General features: G+C 38.9%; 1 long non-coding RNA gene across 1 annotated transcript; it reads right to left on the bottom strand.

Moving 5' to 3' along the window:
• Window positions 1–13,030: 13,030 nt before the first annotated feature.
• On the bottom strand, window positions 13,031–21,680 carry LOC107779948 (uncharacterized). Its single transcript, XR_001646716.2, has 3 exons — window positions 21,078–21,680; window positions 13,963–14,016; window positions 13,031–13,364 (listed from the first exon to the last, which is right to left on the bottom strand). It is a non-coding gene; the product is annotated as an uncharacterized LOC107779948 (long non-coding RNA).
• Between the last annotated feature and the right edge of the window lie 4,948 nt (window positions 21,681–26,628).

Raw genomic sequence — 26,628 nt, 5'->3', positions numbered from 1 at the left:
ATCGGGTTCTTCTAGTGGCTATTTTGGTTCAGGGGATCCGACTCAGGATCCGCAGTCATTTCTAGTCAGACGTTGCTATGAGTTTGGAGAGCTAGGGCATGTATGGAAATATTGCCCTTGTCTTCACAGAGGTCTACTATAGTAGGAAGGCCATACTATGGTTCCCGCATCGGTTGCTGCACCACTTGCTCAACCAACTTGGGGTGTAGGTCATCCAAGACGTGGTCTTCCTAGAGGAGGAGCTCAATTGAGTGGAGGTCAGGCAGATTCTATGCATTCCTAAGAAGGACCGAGGATGTTGCTTCTAATGCGATGATTATAGGTATTATTTCTTTGTGCCACAAGGATGCTTCAATAGTATTTGATCCTGGTTCTATTTATTCATATGTGTCATCATACTTTGGTTCTTGTGTCGATATGCCTCGCGGCTCTCTTGATGCTCATGTGCATGTGTCTACACCTGTTGGTAGTTCTATTATGGTGGATCAAGTTTATCAGTCATGTGTGGTCACTATTTGTGGTTTTATGATAAGGGAGGACTTCCTATTGTTAGATATGATGGATTTTGATGTGATCTTTGGTATGGATTGGTTATCTCTGTACCACAGTATAATTTATTGTCACGCTAAGAACATGACATTGGTGATTCTGGGGTTGCCAAGGTTGGAGTGGAAAGGTTCTCTTGTTTGCACTCCTAGCAGAGTGATTTCGTTCTTGAAGGCTCAACGGATGGTTGAGAAAGGATGCTTGGTGTGTCCAGCCTTTGTCAGAAATGTTAGTGCTAATACTCCTACTATTGAGTTAGTTCTAGTGAGGGAGTTTCCGTATGTTTTCTAGCAAACCTATTGGGCATGCCACCCAATAGGGATATTGAAATCGACATTGATTTGGTATTAGGAACACAACCTATCTCTATTCCTCTGTATCGTATGGCTCTAGTAGAATTGTTGGATAAGGGGTTCATCGGGCCTAGTGTTTCACCTTGGGGTGCACCAGTGTTGTTTGTTAAGAAAAAGGATGGGTTTATGAGAATGTGCATTAACTATCCGCAGTTCAACAAGGTGACTATCAAGAACAAATAACCACTACCGTGCATTGATGATTTGTTTGATCAACTTTAGGGTACCAGGGTGTTCTAAAAGATTGACTTAAGTTAGAGGTATCACCAGTTGAAGATTAGGACTTCAGACATTCCAAAAACTGCTTTCCGGACTCATTATGGGCATTATGAGTTTTTGGTGATGTCATCTGGGTTGACTAATGCCCAGTAGCCTTCATGCATTTGATGAACAGTGTTCCATCCCTATTTGGGTTCGTTCGTCATTGTGTCCATTGATGATATATTGGTGTATTCCCAGACTTTGAGGGAGAAAAAACTATATGCTAAGTTCTCCAAGTGCGAGTTTTATTTGGACTCGGTTGCATTTGTGGGTCATATGGTATATATGAAATGGATCAAGATTGAAATAAAGAAGATTGAGAAAGTTCAGAGTTGACCTAGACCTTCTACCGCTACTGAGATTAGGAGCTTCTTGGGTTTGGTTGGTTACTACTATCTCTTCGTAGAGGGATTTTCATATATTGCAATCCTACTGACTAAGTTGACTCAGAAGACTGCTCGTTCAAGAGGTCGGATAAATGTGAGGAGAGCTTTAAGAAGCTAAAGACAACCTTGACTACAACTCCAGTATTGGTTTTTCCTTCAAGATTAGGGTCATGTGCGGTTTATTGTGATGTTTTACGAGTTAACATTGGGTATGTGTTAATACATGATGGTAGGGTACTTTCCTACACGTCACACCAATTGAAGCACTATGAGAAGAACTATCCAACACATAATTTGGACTTAGCAGCTATTGTATATTCGCTCAAGATTTGGAGGCATTACTTATATGACATTTCTTGTGAGGTGTATACAGATTATCAGAGTCTCCAACATCTGTTTAAACATAAAGATTTGAATTTGAGGCAGCAGAGATGGTTGGATCTATTGATGTTATGATATCACCATTCTTTATTATTCGAGGAAGGCCAATGTAATAGTAGACACCTTGAGTAGAAAGGCGGAGAGCATGAAGAGCCTAGCATTATTCCATCTGAGGAGATTCCTTTAGCTATGGATGTTCAGGATTTTACCAATAGGTTCGTGAGATGGTATATATCGGATCCTAGAAGAGTCCTTGATTGTCTTGTGTCTTAGTCGTCCTTGTTTGAGAGCATCAACTCTTGTTAGTATGATGATCCCCACTTGATTTTCCTTAAGGACATGTTGCAACAAGATGGTTCTAATGAAGTGACTATTGGTGATGATGGCATGTTGCAACTTTAGGGCCAGATTTGTGTTCCTAATATGGATGAGTTGAGAGTGTTGATTCTTGAGGAGGCTCATAGTTCTTGGTATTTTATTCATCTGGGTTCTGCAAACGGAGGATGAAGAAAGATATTATTTGGTATGTTTCTCGGTGTTTGAATTGTTAGCAGGTCAAGTATGAGCATCAAAGACCAGGTGGTTTCTTCAAAAGAAATAGATATCAGAGTCGAAGTGTAAGCACATGACTATGGACTTTGTGGTAAGTTTGCTATATACACTGAGGAGATTTGACGATGTTTAGGTCATTGTGGACCGACTAACCAAGTCTACGGATTTCATTCCAGTCATGACTTCCTACACTTCAAAGCAGTTGGCTAAGATCTACATTAGAGAGATTGTCCGCTTGCATATTGTGCCTGTTTCTATCATCTGGGATCGTGGCACTCGGTTTACTTCATATTTATAGAGGGTTGTTCAGTGTGAGTTGGGCATGCAAGTTGAATTGAGTACCGTATTTCACCTTCAAATAGATAGGCAGTCCGAGTGGACTATTCAGATTTTAGAGGATATGTTTAGAGCTTGTGTCATAGATTTCAGAGTCTAGTGGGATCAATTTCTTCCATTAGCAGAATTTGCATACAATAACACTACCAATCGAGTATCTTGATAGCTCTGTGTGAGGCCTTTTCTGGGAGGTGATGTCGTTATGCTGTTGGTTGGTTTGAGAAGGGTGAGGCTAGGTTGTTTGGCACAATTTTGGTTCGTGATGATTTGGAGAAGGTGAAGTTAATTCAGGAGCGACTTCATACAACACAGTCCAGGCAAAAGAGTTATGCTGATAGGATGGTTCATGATGAATCTTTTATGGAGGGTGAGAAGTGTCTCCTTCGCGTTTTGCCTATGAAGGGCGTGATAAGATTCAGAAAGAAGGGAAAGTCCCTCAGTGCATCAGTCCATTCGAGGTGTTGTAGAGAGTTGGTGAGGTGGCCTATAGACTTTCTTTGCCACATGATTTATCGAGCGTTAATCCAATGTTTCATGTTTTCATGCTTCGGAAATACTATGAGAATCCATCACATGTTGTATTTCAACTCGGTGCAGTTGACAAGGATTTGACTTATGATGAGGAGTCGGTAGCCATTTTTGATAGGCAAGTTTGAAAGCTGAGGTCAAAGAATATTGCATCAGTACAGGTTCAGTGGAGAGGTCAACAAATCGAGGAAGAAACTCCGGAAACCAAGCATGATATGCGGCACAGATATCCTCATCATTTTTATAGCCCAGGTATGATTCTAAACTCGTTCGAGGATGAGCATTCATTTAAGAGTGAGAGAACGTAACAACCTGATCAGCTATTTTATGTATTTGATTCCCATTCCCCTATTTGATGCTTCCCCCATGTGTAGTTATTGTTTTGTGACTAGCAGGGATGGTTGGTTGGGTTTCTGGAATATTTTGGAGTGAATTGGAACACTTAGTTTCATGGTTGGAAGCTTAAGTTATAAAAGTTAACCAAGGTTTGACTTTGGTGTAAACAGACTCAAATTGATGATTTGATGGTTCAAATAAGTTTGTATGGTGATTTGGACTTAGGCGTATGTTCGAATTCAAATTTGGAGGTTTTTAGGTTGATTTGTCTCTAAATGTCTAAAGTTGGAATTTCTAAGGTTTGGAAGGTTCATAGTTTTGATCGAGAGTTGATTTTGAGTTTATCAGGGTTAGATTGTTGTCCCGGTTGTTGGAATATGGTTTATTCATTTGGAACTTCTGTGCAAAGTTTGGTTGCATTCCGAGTTTTTATAGGCATTGACCGCTTTGTTTGAATTTGGATATTCATGAACTTAAGAGATTGATCTTGAGTGATGATTCGTGGTTTTGATGTTAATTTCAGTGCTTAGATCCTTTAGCTATGTTTGAGGAAGCTATTAGGACCTATTCGTGTGATTGGACGAGGTCTCGGGGGCCACATATGTATTTCGGATGAGTTTGGAACATTTTGAAATTTGATGTGATCGCATTTGCGATGTTTGTCCCGCAGGTGTGAACTCCTCAAAGAGTAAGAGGAGATGGTCATATGCAATATAATTTAATCAACTATGAGTCGGGGTCAAATCCCACACAAAATAATTTTTAGGCGATTAGGCAAGTAAAACAATTATCGCTTATTTTGCTAAGCCAAACACTAAAAAGGATTTTGAGAAAATGTTATATCTAAATGCAAAAATATAAACTAACCTAGAAAGTACGTAAAATGATCAATGACTACAAGCATGGATACAACGGAGAATTACCCTCAAGTAACGATTCAATGCATTTCACGATTTTACAAATATGAGTGCGTTTATGTTAATTAGCCTCGAATTATAATTCGGTATGAGCTTCTTCCAAAAACTAATAAGACTTCCTAATAAAATTATTCCTAAAACTATTAAAAGATTAAGTGCACCCGAATATTGCTACAAGTAGTTCAATCCTATCTCTATGTAAAATCTATAAAATGAGGTTTAACCGTCAAGTTCTTGTTTATTAATCTTTCCCAACCCCAAATTACCTTTTCCAAGATTAATTTGAAATTAATGGGTGAGTCCTAGGGTTAGCTAATCACTTTGGAAATATTAAAGAACAAGAATAATTAAAAAAACAATGAACTCCTTCAATATTAATAAAAATCATTCAATACATATGCATTACAAGATATTTAATTCAAACTTTAATAATGAATATTCCCATAAACAAGACTCAAGTAATGGAATAAATACTACACACTTAGATATTCGATAAAAATCAAGAAAATGAAGAAATGAGTAAGAAAATCTCATCCAAAATCTTCAAATCTTCAACTACCATTTGTGTGTGCAAGAACGCTAGCTCCAAGCTTGTGTTTTCTTAGTCAAGAAGGCCAAAAATATGCCAAAGATATTTTTCAAATGAGATAGGTCGTGTATTTGTGGGTTTGGGATCAAGAAATTATGAAATGGCAAATCTGCCCAAGACTGAAGCCCATTGGCCGCACCTGTGGAAGAATCATTGCAGGTGCAGCTCCGCAGATATGGAATCTCACTCGAAGATGGGAGTCTTGTGGAAAATCGGTTACTCCGTAGAAATAGACATGTTGGTATAGAAGCGGCTCCGTAAATGCAGGTTTCCAACGTAGAAGCAGCTCCGCAGATACGAATGGCCAAACGCAGCTGCGATCCCAGTTGAACATTAGCAATTCGGCAGATGCGGCCACCTTCTCGCAAATGTAATCCTGTAGATGTGGACAGAATTTCGCAGAGGTGAGATCACTGACAACATTTTCACTTCTTCAACTCTTTTTTTCTCAATTCCACTTCATTTTATTTCAATTCTTTTCAAGATTCGTTGTACCTGAAATACTAGCAATGTGCAACATAAATTACCTCATTTTATAATTAAAGGATACTAAAACTAAAGAAAAGAGACTAAAATAAGTGGTAAAATCATCACTCATTAAGGTGTGAGTCCACAGAAGCGGGCGTGAGGTCACAGAAGTAGGATTTGGTTTAGGAAGCTAGAGGTCCACACCTGCGAAAGTTTTAGCGCAGAAGCGTAGGCGCATCTGCGAGGCCTGTTACGTAGGTGCAGCCCCACAGAATCATGCCTTGGTGCAAAAAAGCAGACTGTTAGAATTAATGAGCTCGCCGGTGCGAGCATTTTTCCGCAGAAGTGGAGTCACAAAAGCGACGTTTTTGTCGTAGAAGCGATAATCACTGGCCAGGACATCTTTAATCGAGGGTTTGACTTATATTATTATATTTTGAGATTATAATCTCGGATTGGGATAATGTTTTATATGATTTTCACCCACTTGTTATTAATTTGTATTTGATTATTATTCGTAATTCTATTATTGATTTTGGCTTTTAGTTGATGAAATCTGAGGGAGAAATTGGGGTTTTTGTAAGAAGTTTTGGAGACAGAATATTTGAGACTTGGACCGCGATTCGGAGTCGGATTTTGATGAGACTTGTATATTTGGACTCCTATTAGAATGGGCGATCGACATTTGTGACTTTTGTTGGGTTTTGGGGTATGGGCCCAGGTTGAATTTTGGTTGTGTTTTTTATTAAAAATATAGCCTGTATGCTCTGATATTGTTTCCTTTAGCATTATTCGACACTGTAGTGTGTTATTTCACTAGATTCGAGCAGTTTGGAGGTCGATTCACGTGGGAAGAGATTTTTGAAGTATTAATAATAGGCTTTAAGGTAAGTAATTTTTCTAAATTTGGTTTGAGGGTAATTTTCCGTTGGCTAGGATATTTGACATAAGTTGGGTGTGACACACGTGCTAGGTGAGGGGCGTATATGCGTACACCGGGGTTATTTGTGATCTGGCTATACCTTAGGCTATTATGATCTTTGTTTTACTATCATGCCCGGTTATTCCCATGCTTTCTCTACTTATATGACTAGTTGAGCTATTATTCATGCTAGAAATCATGTCTAGGCTATATGCTTATCTGTTTGAGACATGATAGAGATATTCTTGTTATATTAAGTTGTTTACCTTAATTGTAGTCATATTCTCAGTCATGATGTTACATTCGCATATTATATCTCTTTCTCTGTGCATTCTATATATGTTATCTCACATGATGTTGATGCCCTTATATATGTAACATGGCTTAAGCTGAGTACTGTGAGATGTGAACAATTGAGACTTGAGCAGTTGTTGATTGATCTTGGGCATGGAGCCGATTGGATACTGATATTAAGGTGACGCATACTCCAGGACCCACATTGGGATAAGTGAAATTGATTATGCGGTGATGTGTACGCTATGCCCCATATTGGGCTAAACATATTGATCGTTGACTTAGATCCAATTAGCACTTGGGAAAGAGCCCGCCCTTTTGGAGTCAGGTAATAACATGTGGGTGCAAGTATAGGGATTTTATATGTGCTTGGTGATGGACTTGTGCCAGGAACCTATATAGTGCTGAGTGTTGTTGTATGTGTGATAATTGAAGGAAATTTATGACAGCCACCATACATGTGTTGAGATTGGACATACTTGATGATTTAACTATGATATTATCTATACTGTCATGTATACTTGCCATGTAGGTATCGAGTTGTGTTTCTTCCCTCATGCTTATTGGTACTTGATGTCTCTATTTAATGTATTGAACTTGGAAATATAGTTAAATTGATAAAACCATGTTTAGGTGATTTCTATGGAACAATTTGTGCCTTAATTGTTATTCTTGAAAATCATGCTTATTTCTTTTCTGATTGTGAAGAGGTTGAATTTAATATTATTTGAGCTACTTTTCTTATTGCCGTCATTGTTGTTATTGGCTATTGATATCTAAATATTGGACCTTGCCAAGCTCGTCACTACTTTCAAACTGAGGTTAGACTTGTTACTTATTGAGTACATGAGGTCGGTTGTACTCATACTACACTCCGCACTATATGTGCAGATCTAGGTACTGTTGAGAGAGGTGATTGCTAGAAAGTGGCACCAGTACTAGTTCTTGGAGATTTCGAGGTAGCTGTTGTTTTCGTTCGCAGGCCTTGAAGTCCCTTTTCTCTAGGTTTATGTTATTGTTGTTCTATCTTTCAGACATTACTGTAGTTTGAGATCAGACTTTGTATTTAAATTTTGTAGCGCTCATGTACTCAGTGATACCAGGTTGTGGGATGGTTCTAGGTGTATTATTGCTATTGACTTCTGTTATTTATGGTTATTCTATTATTGAGAGTATTTATTTCTATTATTTAAGTTTGTTCCTGCTTATTGAATGTTGGCTTGCCGAGCAAGAAGTGCTAGGCGTCGTCATGGCTTTGGTGGAATTTGGGGTCGTGGAACATCTCTTGGAAGGTTTCTAAGAATGGAATTTTCATTGATAATTGCTTCAAAATATCATAGAACGTATCAATATTTCCATCATCAAGTTTCCTAGATAACCTCTACAAAAATGGAGGAAGCCTAGGAATCGATGCAAGAGGTCTTGGTGCCTCTACTACCTTTCCCTCAACCTTTTCATTTCTCACATATTGAGCCTTAGCCTTTTTCGGAACTTGCTCGACTTCAACAACAATAGGCATTTATACTTGTGCCTCATCTTCTTTTACAACATCTTCCACTTCGACCACCTTTTTACTCTCACTTTGAAGTAGTTTCCCACTTCGAGTTGTAATAGCCATGCAATGAGAATTTTATCCACCCCCACTACCATTTGGGTTCACAATTGTATCACTCGGATGTGTGTCTTATATCTTTTGAGTTTGCCCTCTTGAAATATCTCTCATTTGCATCTCCAATTTTTGAATAGAAGCGGTGTGAGAACCTACAAGCTCGCCATGTTCTTCATTGAAGTATCGGACTTCTCTTGTTTTTGCAAAACCCTCTCAAGCATACTCTCCAATTTGGAACAACCTTGATCATTTGAAAAACTCTCTCCATTGTTGAGCATTGGAATATTGGTTTTTCGGTGGAACATATGGATTTGAACTATAATTCCCAAAATTACTGTTGTTGTTCCAATTTCTTTGATTCAGATTACCTCGCTCATTTCTCTATTATTGGTTACCTTTACCTTGTGGGTTAGGTCTCCATTGGTTTTTTCCCCAATCCTTGAAAATTTTGCCTTTGGTAGCCTCCTTGAGAATTATTGACATAATTTGCTTCCTCATAGTTCGAATAACCTCCTTTTTTGTTCGGCATTGGTTGCAATTCTTCTACCACATTCACCTTCTTCGTTTGGCTTTCCTTTATCATGTTTTTCAAAATATCCACATTGGTAGAAAGACCGGAAATCAATTGGTCTTTTCTGAGGAGACCCATATGACGCACCACCACCCGTATCGCCCGAGTGCCATGATTGATTATGTTGGGCAGCCTTGTCAAGAATTTGAGTGATTCTATCAAATGTGTTAACCATGAAAGACCCATTGGCCGCATTGCTAGCTATGAATTGGTTCAAGGGATCCAAACTCGTATAGAAGTTTTCCAACAAAATGTTCTCCTGAATTCCATGATTCGGCAATCTAACCAAGTATAGTTTGAATCTCACTGAAGCTTCATGAATTTGTTCCCCCAGAAGTTTCTTAAAGAAGAAAATATGATCTCAAAGTTCAAACTTCTTACTTGACAAAAACCACTTTGCCAACAAAATGTGCAGTAGCTCGGTCCAAGTATGGATGGTGTTTGGAGGTAGTTTTTAGCCATATTCTAGCCTCGCCAGCTAGAGAGTATTTGAAATCCCTCAACCTCAATGCATTATCCGACACATGATTTTGCTTGTGCAATCACAAACACCCTTAAAACTATTGAGATGTTGATACAGAGCATCATCTGCAGACTTTTGTAAGAATCCTTCGGTCTTTAGCATCACATAAAGACTATGATCCACCTTGAAAGTAGCTGCATCAACTGTAGGGGGAAGAATGGCATTTGAATCATCAATAATTTCATCAAATATCTGCTAATACATTCACATCCTCAAGTTCACTCATGATTCCTGACTTCACAAGACAAAGAAATAAAGTGTGATGGAATAGAAAAAGACTTAAAGTAAAGTACACACTACTTAGTAATTTCAAAACCTAGGCAACGACGCCAAAACTTTGGTACACTCAAATTACACCTATATAAATAGCGTAAAGCGGTCGATGTAAAATGTAATAACCCAATTGGGTTAGGTTCGAATCCCACAGGGAATAGGCGTGAAAATATGTTACACCCCAACCTTTGGAGGTGCAACTGACACATGATGCTCGGAGGCCCGAGTGAACCAACACGTGCTCTTTCATCTTTTTGTTCATAAAAATTTTAGCCGTTGAGGTTTCAATTAATGACTACCAAAAATTAAAATGAGTACAACTGATTAGCAAAAGAAACATTGGCATTTTATACATGATCATCATGGTCACTAACATAGTCATACCCGGCCAATACATGCAACCAAACACTAACATTAGTCTACAAGACTCTAAGAAACCAAAAAGAGTTATACATATTATACAACTTGGTCGGAAAAGGGTCCCACCACACCCAAAATATTTATGACATCTGGTTCAGTACCTATTGACCTCTGACAGCTACTCCGAAGAAGTGGAGAGCAACAACCAACTATTGAATCATGCACCTACTAGGGATGGGTGTCACCGAGTCTATCTGTACATGTGGGCATGAACACAGTTCCCAAAAAGGAATGGGCGTTAGTACAAATGATGTACTGAGTATGTAAAACTAAGAAGCACAAATAAATCAGAGTTATAGCATAAGAAATGTGAGTAGGTGATTCCAACCTGAATACCAAAGATAAGCCATCGGGGGAATATATCATAATGTGGAAAACTATAGACCATGGATCATAAATGCATGCAAACCTTTGCAAAACCATACCTCTGATTCGGGCCATGCATTATCTGATACTATACATACATACATACATACATACATACATACATACATACATACATACATACATACATACATACATACATACATACATACATACAAACATACATACATACATACATAAAGTTGTATATATATATATATACACACACATACATACATATATTTAGCCTCTCTTTGGGGAAAATTTTCATCACTCCATACCCGGCCTCATAGAGGACTCGACATCATTTCTTCCTTAGTCTTGTTCCTCCAAAGTACTCACCGGAATTTCTTCATAAGATAGGTCTTCTGGAACTTGGATATCTTCAATAGGAGTAACATGTGATGGATCACTTTTGGAGCATAGACACACGGAATACCGGATGTACTGTTCTAATTTTGGGGGCAACTTGAGCTTATAATCTACATGATCGACCTTCTGTATGATTCGATATGGTCTGATATATCGGGGGTTGAGTTTGCCTCTTTTAATGGTTATACGAGTAAGATTTTTGTCTACTTTGGGCGGACAACAATCGGTTTTGAATTAGCTTCACTTCTCTATAGCCTGTTGTACCAGCTCAAGCCCTAACAACTTTGCTTCGCCCACTTCGAACCAGCCAATAGGAGATCTGCATTTTTGCCCATATAAGGCCTCATATGGTGCCATTTTACTACTAGCATGGTAGCTGTTATTGTAAGCAAATTTGATAAGTAGTAGATGACCCTCCCAATCACCCTTGAATATAGAAAACATGCCCATAACATGTCCTCAAGCATTTGGATGTGCGCTCGGCTTGGTCATTAATTTGTGGATGGAAAACTGTGCTAAGGTTGATCCTTGTTCCAACCATTTTTGGAATGATCTCCAGAAGTTAGATATAAACTGTCTGATATGATGGAAACCAAAACCGCATGAAGTTGAACTATCTCCTTAATGTATATCTTAGCATAATATTCAATTGAGAAGGTAGTCTTAACTGGTGGTGAGTCGATCCACGATAACCCATATAGAGTCAAACTTTCGGCGTGATCATGGTAACCTAGTAAAAAAATCCATGTTGATCACTTCCCATTTCCAGATCTAAATTTCCATATTCTACAGCAACCCTCTCGGTTTCTGATGCTCAACCTTAGCTTGTCGACAATTTAGACACTGAGCGACGTATTCAATGATATCCCTCTTCATGTCGTTCCACGAGTATAGCTATCAAAGATCATGGTACATTTTATTTGACCTTGGATGGATAGAATACCGGGACAATAAATCTATGCCATGATCTGCTCTAGGAGTTTCCTTACATCGGGCACACAAAACCAGTCTTGTCTAAGGACTCTATCCCTGGATAGCTCGAACAATAACTTTCTTTTGAAATGGAATGCTTTCCATTATTTTTACCAAGGCTGCATCGTTACATTGATGTGCTTTCACTTCGGCCACTAGCGAATTCGGCGTCATTTCAAACTGTGACTGCTCTGCTGTCGATATCAATCAATTGCATGCTTAGATTTGCTAGCTGGTATAAGTATTTAATCATCTCCAACTTTTGATTTTCCACATGTCGTAGATTGCCCATGGACTTTTGACTCAGTGTATCAACTACGACATTTGCTTTTCCAAGATGGTATAAAATGTCAGCATCATATTCCTTTAACAGTTCAAGCCACCTTCGCTGCCTCAGATTTAATTCTTTTTGCTTGAATTTGTACTGCAAGCTCTTATGGTCGGTGAATATATCAACATGAACTCCATACAAGTAGTGACGCCATATTTCAAGACAAATATAACAGCTTCTAGCTCCAAGTCAAGGGTTGGGTAATTCTGCTTGTGTTTCCTTAGTTTTCTCGAAGCATAAGCGACAACTTTCCTGTGTTGCATTAGAACATTTCCCAATCCTACTCTAGAGGCATCACTATATACCACGTACTCCTCGGGTCCTTCAGAGAGCGTTAGAACAGGTGCCGAGGTTAAACTGTCCTTCAACTATTGGAAGCTCTTCTCGCAAACATCAGTTCCTTGATGTCTCGTGCTTAAACTTTATTAATGGAGCAGCTATATATGAGAAAGTTTGCACAAACCTTCGATAATAACCGGCCAAGCCCAAGAAGCTGTGCACTTCGGTCAGAGTTATAGGCCTTGGCCAACTCTTAACCGCTTCAATCTTTTGGCTATCAACCTTGATACCTTCGCTGGATACTATTTTCCCAAGAAAGGTCACCCATGTCACGACTCAAACCGATTGGGCATGACGAGTGCCCGAGTTCTACCTATCGAACACCCCTAAGCATACGTCTTAGATAAACATGAAATAAGTGTAGTTCAAGCATAACATTTGGCAATAAAATACTGAATCATGTGAATAACAGACGCGGAAAAACATGCCCAAAAGACATATATACATATATATATATATATATACGGAATACGGTAGGGCGAGCCGAGAAGGACACATACTATCTAACTACACATGACTATTTACAGACCTCTAATAGAGTGTACACTGTATAAAGAATGGGAGTGGGTCCTGTCATACCCATATGTATACAAACGTATCGTACCAAAACTCAATAGCAGCTCTAGATCAAATGGAGCACACCAGTTCTCGCTGAGCAAGGATCCTAAGAAGGTGGACCGTCAACCTGTCTACCTGCATCTACGGGCATGAAACGCAGGCCCCTAGGTAATAGGGGCGTTAGTACGAATAATGTACCAAGTATGTAAGGCATAAAAATCAGTATATAAAAGACATGAAAGAAACATGGAGTAAATGACTCAACCTGTAAGTCTGAATAACTCTGTGAATCATGAAACATTTATAATGTCATACATATGCATATAAATGTCATGTCATAAATAGGTATATGTGTAGATAATATCATCAAGCCTCTGAGGGAATCCCATCATATCATCTCAGCCTCTGTGGGCGAAATCATAAACGTATACCAGCTGATCAGGTGGTGGTGCGTATGTAACACCATAACCTTTCCCCATACCCCATATACATATACTATTTGCGTATATAACGTCATCTGGTCATGGGTAAATATACATGTATAAATGGATGCAATGCATAATGAAGTAAGTCAATAAGATCTCTCGGAACATCATGAGACCCATAAACAGACGATATGATAGTAGGACATATGGGGAATCCAGAACATAGGCAACCCTAGTACTTCTAAGAATAGAATCATTTGTGAAAGTTGCATGCTTGCTCGTTTCATTGTATCATATGGATCATACCAAAAGGAAAGGAGGAATAGACTTAACATACCTCAAGTCGTCAATGCAGCTCCACAACAAGATTATGATAACTAGCGCGCCAACCCTATAACAAGGAAATACATGTACGACTTAGATGTCTCTAGTATATTACGTATCTCAAAGATTCTAAAATAAAATGGGAAGATTTTCCCTGATTTTACTGCTCCCTCAAACCTACTATAGGTGAGGTACAAACACAATACAATCAGCAACTCAAAACCAATCTAATTACAATTCGGGACCTTCAATACAATAAAAACCCCAAATATACGATAACACACCCAATCAACAAGTTATCGATTAGGCTGAAGCTGCAACGACGAGTGACCAACCTAACACCCTACCACATGTGGCGTTTCTCCACTCCTTTTTATCCTTCCAAACGCCATAAATCAGCAGCAAAATAGGCCAATACAAATGGACTACAAAACAGTCCACTAAAAGTGGAAAAAAAATCAAACTCACAACTTTCAATCACCATCCCGTGAGTTCGAACTATTAGGAAACCAATTTATAAAACTTCCTTGATATTTAAACACTTAATTACAGAAATTAGACATTTCTTAACTATAAAGTACCTTGTACCCTGGATACTTACGTCGTAGGGATTGTTCTGATGTTATCACTTCTCGATTTCGTACCCTGGATGTTAGTATTTTTTGAAACCCTTTGGAGAGCTTAAGGATAGGTTTTTATGGTGTTCTATGGTCAGGATCTATGTAAATGTGATGAGAGAGACGAGCTAAAACCTAGATATAAAATTTTGATGCTTATATCTTTTTATCCAGATATCATATAAACGAACAGTTAAGTGCGCTAGGAACTACATTCAAAGATCTTCAATTTGGTATATAATATATCCCAAAAAGACCTCATATAAAACACTAAATTTATTTCTCAAAAAGCTCCGTTACAAGGCAAATCCTTAGTCGGTTTTTCCGCAATCCGATTTTCCCCAAACTTTATATTTTATATCCAAACATCATATACAGTCATATTATGACATTAAACTCATATAAATCATGATTAACATGTCTCATATTCATTACACATCACTTTGGGATGCGCATGGTGTAACAACTGATCTCAAACAGAACTCGCACTTGGAAAACTTGGCGTACAACTTGTGATCCTAGAGTGTGCGTAAAACCATCTGCAAATGTTCTGTGTGATCTGGCTTGGATCGAGAGTACATCCGGATATCATCAATGAACACGATTATAAAAATATATAGATACAGCCTGAATACTCGATTCATTAGATCCATAAAGACCGCTGGTGCATTGGTTAGGCCAAAAGACATAACAAAAAAGTCGTAATGGCCGTATTGGGTCCAAAAGTCTATCTTTAGAACATCTTATTCCTTGATCTTTAACTGATTGTACTAAGATTTGAGATCAATATTCGAGAAATACTTATCATCTTGCAATTTATCAAACAAATCATCGATTCTTGGAAGCATATACTTGTTCTAGATGGTTACCTTATTCAGCCGTCGATAATAAATACACATCCTTAACGAGCCATCTTTCTTTAGAATAAATAACATTGGGGCTCCCCATGTAGAGGTACTGGGTCGGATAAATCCCTTGTCAAGAAGGTCCTTTAGCTGATCCTTTAATCCCCTCAATTTGACGGGAGCCATCCTGTACAAGGGAATCGATATCGGGTGGTGCGTCAGGAGAAAACTCAATCTCCCTCTCAGGTGGAATACCCGGGAGTTTGTCAAGGAGTACAGAGAAACTCACTTGCGACCAATACTGACTAAAGGGTGGGAGTCTTTGCTTTCGCATCTTGCACACACACCAAATGATGAAAACATCCTTTCGTGATCATCTTAAAGGCCATAAGGTAAAACATAAAGTTCCCTTTTGGCGATGCAACATCGCCCTTCCATTCGATAGTAGGTTCTCCCGGAAAGTTAAAACGAATAACCTTCTTCCAACAATCCACTCTAGCATAGCAAGAGGCCAACCAGTCCATGCCTGTGATGACTGTTTACCGTGAAAATGGTAATAACAATTAAATTTAATTTTGTGGTTCTAAAAATACATGATCTATTTTTATGCTAGTTTTTAGGTAGTAGATGCTATGTGAAAGACTTAGAAACGAGATAAGAGCTTAAGAACGAGGTGTTAATCAAACCGAATCGCTTTCAGTTGGGGCCTCGAGCTTGCCTATTCGAGGGCCTCGAGGTAGAGTCTAAAGCTCGGCTAGGAGCTGTCGAAGGCGGTCAATGGCGAATAACAGTTACAAATAGATCAAGGGTGGCTCTTTATGGCCGATAATAAGCAATAAATAATGAACAATGAATAGAATCACAATAAATACGAGCAATAAATGAAGTAATAAGATCAAGAGAATATGTTAGAGAGAAGAGAGAATGTTCTTGTATATTTAGTATGGAGCAACAGATGTTTACAAAAAGACAAGGATACCCTTTATATAAGAGGGGAAATCCCAACATAGTACAAATACATTAATTACAAAGATATGGGCTGGTACGACCATTTAATGCATTGATTCACTTTTCTGACTAGACCACTAGACCTAGCCAGCTATATGTATGTGCCTTGGGAACTTCACCCTGATATGCCGAGAGTGTTAATTCCATTGCCTCAAGGCCGATCATTACTCATACTGTCTCAAAATGGAACTGTCGAGAATTCTCGGAGTCAATCACTGGAAACCCTCGAGATACCATGAAATCGAGCCGTTGATGTCCACTGTATACAAATAGTCCCCGCGTTTCCTAGAACAAAGTGATAGGAAATGATCATGATCCCCCACTCCGTAAGAATCATCGCTATGATGTCAGTCCATCAGAGCATTAAATGTCGTACTTCAAAAAGCCGCACAAGGGTCGTCATCAAATACGACTATCGAGAATTCCACGAACCGCTATTGGTTCGTCTTTTCCGCTACCCACACGGTTCTTGTAAAGGCATCAACCATTTGATAATCCATACTTTCACAATATCTTCAAATTTCCAGGGCTAAAGCCATTCCCTTTCGCTCTCTTTCTTCCTCCGTTCTTGATCCCTTGCCCACTTTCTCAAAAACGTTTTGCCACTATCATGGCTAGAACATCCAATATAGTTCCTCTAAAAGACGAGGCTGCCTCTTCATCCCGAGCGTCCAAAGGAAAGCCCAAAGTGATACCCATCATTGAATAATGTACTCCCGTCGGGTTCGACACAACGAAGGATTTTTCCATCGACAAGCCTTCATCTACACTGTGTCGGTGCGAACACGTGTCCCGGTATATTGGTGTAGTGACCGATGTGAAGAAAGTGAAGAAAGACTAGCATTGGGGAAAGGCAGTGCTGGTTGAGATACCCCGTTCTGATGAGAGCATAACAGATCATAAGGCTGGTTTCCTTTATGTATATACTTACCCGTTCACTCTAAGTCCGGTCAATTCTTCTAACCCTTTTTCCTCAAAGATAGATCCTGTTATTCTTGATTTCTATGACAAGTTCCAAGTGACGCTTGATCAAATCTATCCGTCTTTCTAGAGGTTAGTTCACATGCTCTGCCACTTCTCCGATGGGGTCGAGGGTGAGACCTTTACCCTCGGCCATCTGATCAGATTGTATAGCCCTCGATTTTATCGAGGTTTGATTCAGCTTCATCACCAGTCTAAAAAATCATTTTTCTCGAGCACCGATGAGGACAATGATCGAGGGTGGATGAGTAAGTTCATCCGAGTGAGGACCTCGGACATCATTCCGACCGGGAGAATGCTATTCCCGGAGAAGTGGAATACACAACGTAAGTACTTTTCCTTCGAATATGCTCTGTGATCTTCTTCTCTCTTCCGAAAAATGGTTTCCCCTTGGTTTTTGTAGCTACCGCTTGCTACCCTGAAATGGTTCAGGATCTGACATGATGGATCAAGCAGTTGGATACTTCGTTCCCGTATCTCGTTCGATCTTGGCCCGACCTGGCCAAAACGTGGTGGGTGGCCAAGAACTATGGTAGGATCCCTCTTGCCGCTTTCACTATGTTTTTTCACTTCATTCCCATATATTTTATGCTAAGAGACTTCGGTCACTATGCTTGCGTAGGCTTTGGTGACGGAGTACGGATGAGACCGCCTCCTGATGGTGAGGAAGGGGCCCCGAGGCCTAACAAAGGCAAGAAAAGGGAGAAAAGTTCGGCCGCTAAATCCCCGATGGCAAAGAAAGCAAAACCCAGTAGATCTTAGACCGATGCTGAGATCTCGTCTTCAGCCTCTAAAGTGGGCTCCAATGAAGAGGATGATGATGAAGATGACGACCCTTTGGTACAAAGGAGAAAGTCGAGCACGGGAGCTCCCCAAATATCCGAGCCGAAAGGTGCTGAGTTGGGGTCGACTGATTTGGCTCGAGTCCTTGCCTTGGAGGGCCTCAAAAAGGGTGTGGGTGCGGCCCCCATAACTTCGTCTGGTTGCAGTGTAACCTCCGCCACGGAGACTATTGCTGAAGGTTTCGAAGGGTCTAGGCCCGAAAATTTTGAGGGTAGAAGTTGCTCCTTGGCGACATCGATTCCCTGGGTGGCCTTAATTTGGGCCCTTAGTTCTCCTCCGGGGAGTTAAGGGACGCTCAGGACCCGAATGCTGCCGACACGGGGGTTCCTCTCAAGGGAGGAGGTGCGCTTGGCAACATTCTCAATGATATTGATGATGTCAGTGAGGATATCGATCTTGACACCTCCAGCTCCATCAAGGCAGCGGAGAGGTTCCAGCGGCAGGTGATAGTTGTTCATGTATATTTCCTTAGTCTTCAAGCATTGTTCCTCGTTTGTCTAACTCTTCTGTTTTGCCGTAGTCTAAGAGATGTATGACCATGCCCTCTCTAGGCTCCGAGAGGAGATTTCATGCGGTGAAAAGGAGCTCGAGAATCTTACTTCGGGACTGCAGGAGTCGGAGGCCTCTTCTGCCCGAAAGGAGAAAGAGTTGGGCGAACTTCGGACGAGTTTGGAGGGAGTACTTAGAGAAAAGGCTGGCTTTGTGGAACATGTAATTCATTACTCGTAAACCCGTTCGTTGTTCCCACAATTTCAAGGTTTGCTGACTTACTTTTTCTTTTAAAGATCGGGTAGAAGAATGGGGAGATCCTCGAGCTGAGGAAACAAAATGAGGCTGTGACCTCGAAATTTATGTCGACTCAGGGTCTTCTCCAAAATGCTCGAAAAGAGATTGTCGTGAATCCGTGGCCAAGTCCGAGGTCGAAGGAAAAGTTGCCACTTATCTGAAGGACGCTGCTACCACGAATCAGATAGCCCAAAATATATCAGAGAAGGCCAAGAAAAACCTAATTCGGGCTATCGGTCATGCTGACATAAAGGCGAGGAGGCAAGCCTTAGAGGAAGCCAGTGTCAAAGATGTCGATGTCTCAACTGAGGTCGAGAAGGCCCGAGAATCGGAGGAAAACTGGGAGCTTTTAGTTGCTTTGGACGAAAGTCTCGAAGATGGTTCGGAGGGTAGTGGCGACGAAGAGTATGCCTGCATCTTCTTTCCTTTTTCTTTTTGTGTATTCTCGGGGAAACGAGTCTTATAAAGACGCCCCATGCAAATATATCTTTGGCAATGCAAGAGAATCCTTCTGCTTCAAGTTTTTTCATTTTTTATATTCCATCGTTCTTGTATAGTTAGCTTTTGAATTTCGATGTTAGCTGTTTGGAGCTCGTACTCAAGGCAATTAGGGCTCCCGAGATCAGATTCTGTCTCGAAATTAGGTTGACAGCTCCTTTGGGGCCAATGCTTATGATAGCAGGAAAACCTTCGGGGTCTCGATACCTCCTGAACTTTGTGCGACAACAACGTTCATGTGACCTGATAGTGGGACCCCCATGGTGGTACTACCAGTACATTTCCCAAAAAAGGTGATGCTGTCATTGCAACACCTCTTTTTTCTACCCGAGAAGGAGGTATAAGGGAGTTTTTCCAGTTAAAGTAACAATCGAAACATGATTATTTTAGTTAAAATTCAGAGTCTCCACTTGGGATAATTTATGGTGTCCCAAGTCACCGGTTTAAAATCCCGAATCGAGGAAGTTTGACTCTATTTATGATCTGCGAACACAGAAATCCGAGTAAGAAATTCTGCTAACCCGGGAAAAGGTGTTAGGCGTTCCCGAATTCCGTGGTTTTAGCACGGTCGCTTTGATCATACTTGGCTTAATCAAATTGTCTAATTACTCATTTTAGAAACTATGTGCATTTGTCTCTTTTAATTAAGAAGTTATCTTAAAATAGGTCACGCGCACATGTACCCATTTGTTTGCACGTCAAAAATCATGTCACACGAACGTGTCCACAATTAATAACGCTTTATTAATATTATGAAAGTTTAGCCGAAGTTGTACGAACGCATACCCCGATTTTATTTTTTAGATCATAATTATGTCCCAAGAACGTGTACACAATCACGATAATTATTTATTTATACGTGCCTAAAGCATACTATCGATTTATGAGTTATGTATTTCCTAAGCCAAGATTATTGAGAGACCCAAGAGTTATGGGAGCATTTTATCTAGTACTAATTACAAGTCAATAGAGGAAGAGGATTATTGAAGGATTGATAAAAATTTTATAAAACAGTTAAGCCAACATTAGAAAATGTTTCGACCAAATGATAAAACTAAAGCTAGGAACTAACTAAACTTGATAAAATATCAGATAAAGGAAATTTTTTTTTACAATACGAAACTTTAAGACCAAATGCATTACTGTGACCATCGCTTATCCTCATTTTTCAAGTTTACTTCTTCGGTCATTTTCAAGTGCAGGAAAATAGAAGAGGAAGTTGTATTAATTAAATCAAGATTCTTCAATCAACTTGCCCTCTTTCTAATGGGTTTCTTAAGGACAACATCTTATACAAAAGGGATTTACTAACAAAATTATCTTGAACTAAGGTACGACTGCATTAGCTACTTGTCAGTTAGAGATTTCACCAGTTCGGTTGGGCTATTTTCACTCAACAACCAGAACCAATAAAATTAATGGTAAGAATTAACAAATAAGAAAAATTATGCTAAAACAACAGGAGAACAGATCCAAGCAAGAGCCATATTAATACATATCATTTTTATAGAACACTACACCAACAAAGCAAACAAGATAAGAGATTGGACCTCTACAACTGCAACTATTCTCGAATCGGCAAGCAAATGAGAACCTCGAACAGAAAAACGAAATGCCTCGCTGGAATCTCAATGAACCTCGACCAAAGTACTTCGAACTCGGCTACAACGGACACCTCGACTCGATTCTTTGACTTTGGACTGGAACGCTCGACTTCAAAACAAAATCGAGCAGTTCGTCTCCATGAGTTCCGATATGAGAATAAACTGAAGCTTTGCGTAAAAAATAGTTCTAAAGCTCAGAGAATCGAATGGAAAACTGACTGGTTATGGGGTTAGTTTTCGCCGGTTTCCGGCGAATCTCGCCAGCGATGGAGGTGAGACAAAAAAAACGATAGAGAGAGGGATTTGAAGACGTGGGGGAATGGCTGCTTGTGTGTTTGAAGAGAACAGGGGTCTTTGGTTTGGTTAAGAAGAAGCCATGGAAATTGGCTCTTCTTCTCTGAAGAAGAAGATGAGTCGATAGGGGGGTCCTTTTCAAGAGAGCTCCGCCATTGCTCTCTTTTGTGTTAGCTCCACTCTTCTAGCTGCTGATCTCTAGAGTTTTCTAAGTCTGTTGCGGCTGATCTTAAGGGTCTAAAATCAGAAAATGACTGATAGGTCTAGGTCGTCTCCTTAGGTTAGGGGTCCTTTAAGTCTAAGTCTCGGGTTGTAAGGGTATTGGGCTTGGGTTATTATGGGCTAGGTCCGAAAATTAGGCCTAAAAATGGGTTGTTTGAGCCCAAATTTTATTCTTTCTCCGTGAACAAGACTAAAAATACGATCTCATTTACCAATCAATCCTACTTAAGTAAAATAACTATTAAAATAAGAGTAACCGTTAAAACAAACCTATTTTTTGGTATTATTCAAATATCATACTAAAAGATAAAAATGAAATTAGATTAAAATCATTAAAATAATATTCCTAAAAACAAAGTGGAACTATTTTTTGATTTTTTGATTTTTATGTAAAGTAGATAAATTAAAAGTAACTAGATAAAATATTAATTAGCTAAATAAAAGAAAATATTTTTGTAATTTTTATTTTTGTGATAAAATAAAGTAAAAAAGTAAAAACTAGCTAAAATATCGATATTAGACCTAAACTAAATATTTATATGCTAAAATAAGTTAAATCTTGGGGAGGGTCAAAAATCACGTCTACAGTTGCCCCTCTTTTGCTGGAAACACGAAGTATTTTCAGACAAAGAACAACTAGACAGGTTTTTTGACCCGACCCTTATTTAGGGAGACCAAAAACTATAAGAAAGGAGAATGTGACCGAGCCCTAGTATCTGAGCTGCCTACATATCCTTGGCTATAAAGGAATCAAGTCACGTGTAGTTCAGAAGTGAATGAGGTGATGGAGTATACTGAGGTGGAGAGCCGATTGAGGTGTCGTCGAGGTGACGATCCGCAGTCCCATTATTACATCAAACTCAAAATCTAAGAGAACTAAACAAACCTATTAGCTACAAATTACAAGATTCCTATCTATGAGTTTTCAGAAGCTTGATCTTGAGTCTTGAATGGTTCTTCATGCGGACTTTAGATTTGAACCTTGGCGCTTGTTAGCTGCATGTGTTAGTTCCTCTTTCTTCACCTTTTGGATCAAGACCGGACATGTAGCAGTCATGACCTCAACCACGTCTTGAGCAGTTCACAGCTTTTTCCTGCTTTTGCATTTTGGATTCACTTTTTTCTCTTTTTTTTTTCTTTTTTTTTGAGACTACTTCTGTTGGTCATCTCGGATTGTTAACTCGCATTATTGTCGTGAGCTTCTGCTACTTCTAACTTGAATTGAATTCTGAAATAACTTCCCTTGTTCTCCAGGTGGGCGCCTGCTACTACAACAAAGCAGACAAAACAAAAGAAACTTTTCTGCCTCAGTTTGGTACCGGGAACATCTGTGAGTGTTAATCGAATCCTGTTATCCAAACGAGTTATACGAATTTAAAAGCTGAATCCCATTATCCAGGAGGGTCCTGAAAACTAAAATTAAATCTCATCTTAAGAGTGAAAATTTGAAAGCTAGATTCTATTTCCTAAAGGTAAAACTTACGCTAAATCTCATTGTCTATGAGGGTCGTGAAAACTTAAAACTACATCCTATAATCCAGGAGGGTCCTGAAAAACTTTAAAATTAAATCCCATTATCTAGGAGGGTCCTGATTTCAAGACAACTAAAGATTGATAACTTAAGAAAACTAAAATTGACCCCTTCTTTTTTTCCTTTTTTTTGTTTTGTTTTTGTGTTTTCAAATCCGGACTTTCCTTTCCTTTTTTTTTCAAATTATCCTAGGAGAAAATTCGTCAGACTAGGTTTTAATCTTAGGAAAAAGATTTATCAGACTAAGATTTTGATCCTAGGAGAAAGTTCATCAGACTAGGTCTCTTTTTTTGGGTATCTTAGGAGAAAGATTCATCAGACTAAGACGTCGACCCTAGGAGAAAATTCATCAGACTAGGTTTCTATCTTAGGAGAAAGATTCATCAGACTAAGATTTCTATCCTAGGAGAAAGTTCATCAGACTAGGTCTTCTATCTTAGGAGAAAGATTCATCAGACTAAGACGTTTATCCCATGAGAAAATTCATCAGTCTAGGTTTTCTATCTTAGGAGAAAGATTTATCAGACTAAGATTTCTATTCTAGGAGAAAGTTCATCAGGCTAGGTCTTCTATCTTAGGAGAAAGATTCATCAAATTAAGATTATGATCCTAGAAGAAAGCTCACCAGACTAGGTCTTCTATCTTAGGAGAAAGATTCATCAGAATAAGATTTCTATACTAGGAGAAAATTCATCAAACTAGGTTTTCTATCTTAGGAGAAAGATTCATCAGACTAAGATTTCTATTGGGAGCAAAATCCATCAGATTAAGACTTTTTATCCTAGGAGGAAAAATGTGAAGATCAATTGCAAGATTTTATGCACAATAGTAAGACAAATAAAGGCAAAGATTTGAGAAACTTCCCTTTGTTGGCTCTTCTCTTCCTTTCTTTTTCCTTTTTTTTCTTTTTCTCTTTTTTATTTTTATTTTTTTTATTTTATTTTTTGAACCACTTTTCTTCACTGCTTTGTTCCTGTTTCAAACAAAGAAAACTTTGTCAGTTTTAAAAGGTGGTGGTCGGTTTGTGGCCTTGAGTCTTAAGCAGCTTGGCTTTTGCTCGATCAGCCTGAGTCGGTCTCAGGAGACTTTTGTTCTGCACCAACTCTGATTGTTTCACATCCAGTACCATTTGTATTTGCAGCTCAAACAGCCTTATCCCAACTGGAGATCTTTGCTTAAGTGACCTTTTCTGATATCTTGAATGACTTCCTGCGATTTGAGAAATTTGTCGGTCATAGAGAATCACCAGTTATCTTTCTTACGCCAAGTAGGATAACAAGAGTCTTTTTTGGGGAAGCCTTTGCATGAATCCTCAAGGCATGTTGACAGTAACAACTGAGTGTGCTGGCCAAATTTACTTTATGCAACTGAAAAGCTGGTAGCAAATTTTGAAATCTTTTCTTGCTTGTTTTGAGAAGGACTAACTCAGGGTGAAGGACACAATGACGCAAAGAAATAGTATTAACAAGAGATGCCCCTGTCGAGGAGGACAGAAGGAAGAGTTTATTTTATCTTAATGATCATGACATACATTTTGGACTCAACGACCTGATCTATCAAACTAATTCAATCTTCCCTTTTACCATTCTTATGACCTTTGAGGTTGGGCTTATTCGTGCCAATCCTTTGCATCAACTTCACGACTCACTTTCGACTAGTGGTGCCCCGAGGGATTTTCACCAACAAGCCTCTCTCATTTATTCATCTCTACTTACCGTCGTATTACTGTGCCCGTGAGGGTTTTCACTAGTAAGACTCTCTCATTTTTTTTTGTTTTCTTGTGTGAGCAACTTGACAGTGTTCTATATCGCGTGACAACCGTTACTCATTGCATGCTTCTTTTGGCATTTCTTGAAGGCATATCAGGAGGTCTTTATTTGGAAGGATTTTGGATATGGTTAGAAATAAAAGGACATCATGAATGCTCAAAATAGACTCAAAGTAAAGGGGGTTATGGACTTTCAACTCTTGGAATCGACTCTTTCAAAAGGGAAATAAAATCTCTGCCACAGTTTCAACTATTGAGTTTTTTGGGGATTTTTTTTTTCGAATTCTTATTTAGTTGGACCGAACCGTGAGGCTGCCTACTGTGAGCACATAATTTTTGCCCTATGTGAATTACTCCCACAAATTCAAGAAATGTTTTTCCCATTATTGGCAATTTCGTAGATTTTTGTAGCATTCTATTAATTGTTTGCATTTGGGTCTGTGCATGTTTAATTTAATTTTAATTCATTAAAAATACAAAAATACATTGCATTTGCATTTAGGACTTAATTTTACATTTCAGATTAATTGTTAAATTAATTTGTTTGACAAAAAATAGGAAAATCACAAAAAATAACTCATTTTGGCATTTTTATTTTTAGTTTCGAATTTTTTAGTTTTTTTTAATTTGGTAATAAATTAGTTGTTGTAAATATTATTTTAAGTAATTAATCTAATTTGGTTTAGAAATTAATTTAGGTTTTATTTTTAATTTGAAAAGAAAAAAAAAATTGAAATTGAAAGAAAAAGAAAAAGGAAAGGAGAAGTTCGGATTTTTGGGGCATTTTAATTAAAATTCCTCCAGGACCAAACAATTTTCACCCTTAACCCGTCCAATTCCAGGTCCAATTCTAACCCCAACTCGGTCAGCCCTTTTAGTACCCAAACGACGTAGTTTTGAGTTCGTACTTAGATTCAATCTGAGCCCTTCATATCCTTTAATCCAACGGTCGTGGGAGGCCCATCACAAATACATAAAAATGTCTAAATTCCCCAGAGACAACGTCAGTTCCCAAACACCCCTTTTCACTTCATCTCCCTCATCTCAAAAATCCTAATCCGCCGCCCTTGAATTCTCCACTCGCTGGCCGGCGGCGTCGCCTCAGACCAGCCTCAAACTCACACCCCAAAATCCTCACAACCTCCCCTTTCCCAATACATAAATAATATCCCTCGAATCTTTACAAAACGGAGCAGATTTCAAATCTAAAAAAAAGGGCAGAAAAACGAAAGCAAAAATCTCTTGATTTCTTCAAGTTTCAATGACCAGTTAGGGTCTAAATTGTTGTTTCTCGCTGGTTTTTAACAAGAACCCACGATGAATACCAATTTCGGCTCGAAATCGGGATAAAAGGGGTCCGTTCAAAGCAATGACAGAGGCCCGTCCACTTCTTGTTTAGGTATTTCAAGTCTCTTTTCGTTTTCTTTTTCGTTTAGTTTCGGTCTTCATCTCTTCCTGCTTCGTTTCTTCTTTTCTTTATTATTTTTTTTCTTTTTCCGTTTTGAATTAGTTTTTGCTCGCATGTTTAAAACTAAAATTTGTTAGTTCAGGTTTGTTTTAATTTCTTTGTTCTTTTGTTTTATTTCATTTTTTCTTGTTTTCAAAAGAAAGGAACTCTGATTTTTTTTGGGGCAATTCCGTTTAGCCCATTAATTTTCTGAATTTGATTTTGAATTGGGCTC

The sequence above is a fragment of the Nicotiana tabacum genome, chromosome 5, assembly GCF_000715075.1.
Source record: "Nicotiana tabacum cultivar K326 chromosome 5, ASM71507v2, whole genome shotgun sequence".
NCBI classification, from domain to species: domain Eukaryota; kingdom Viridiplantae; phylum Streptophyta; class Magnoliopsida; order Solanales; family Solanaceae; genus Nicotiana; species Nicotiana tabacum.
Note: the sequence above shows the minus strand (reverse complement) of the source record. Positions and strands in the feature narration are given on the sequence as shown.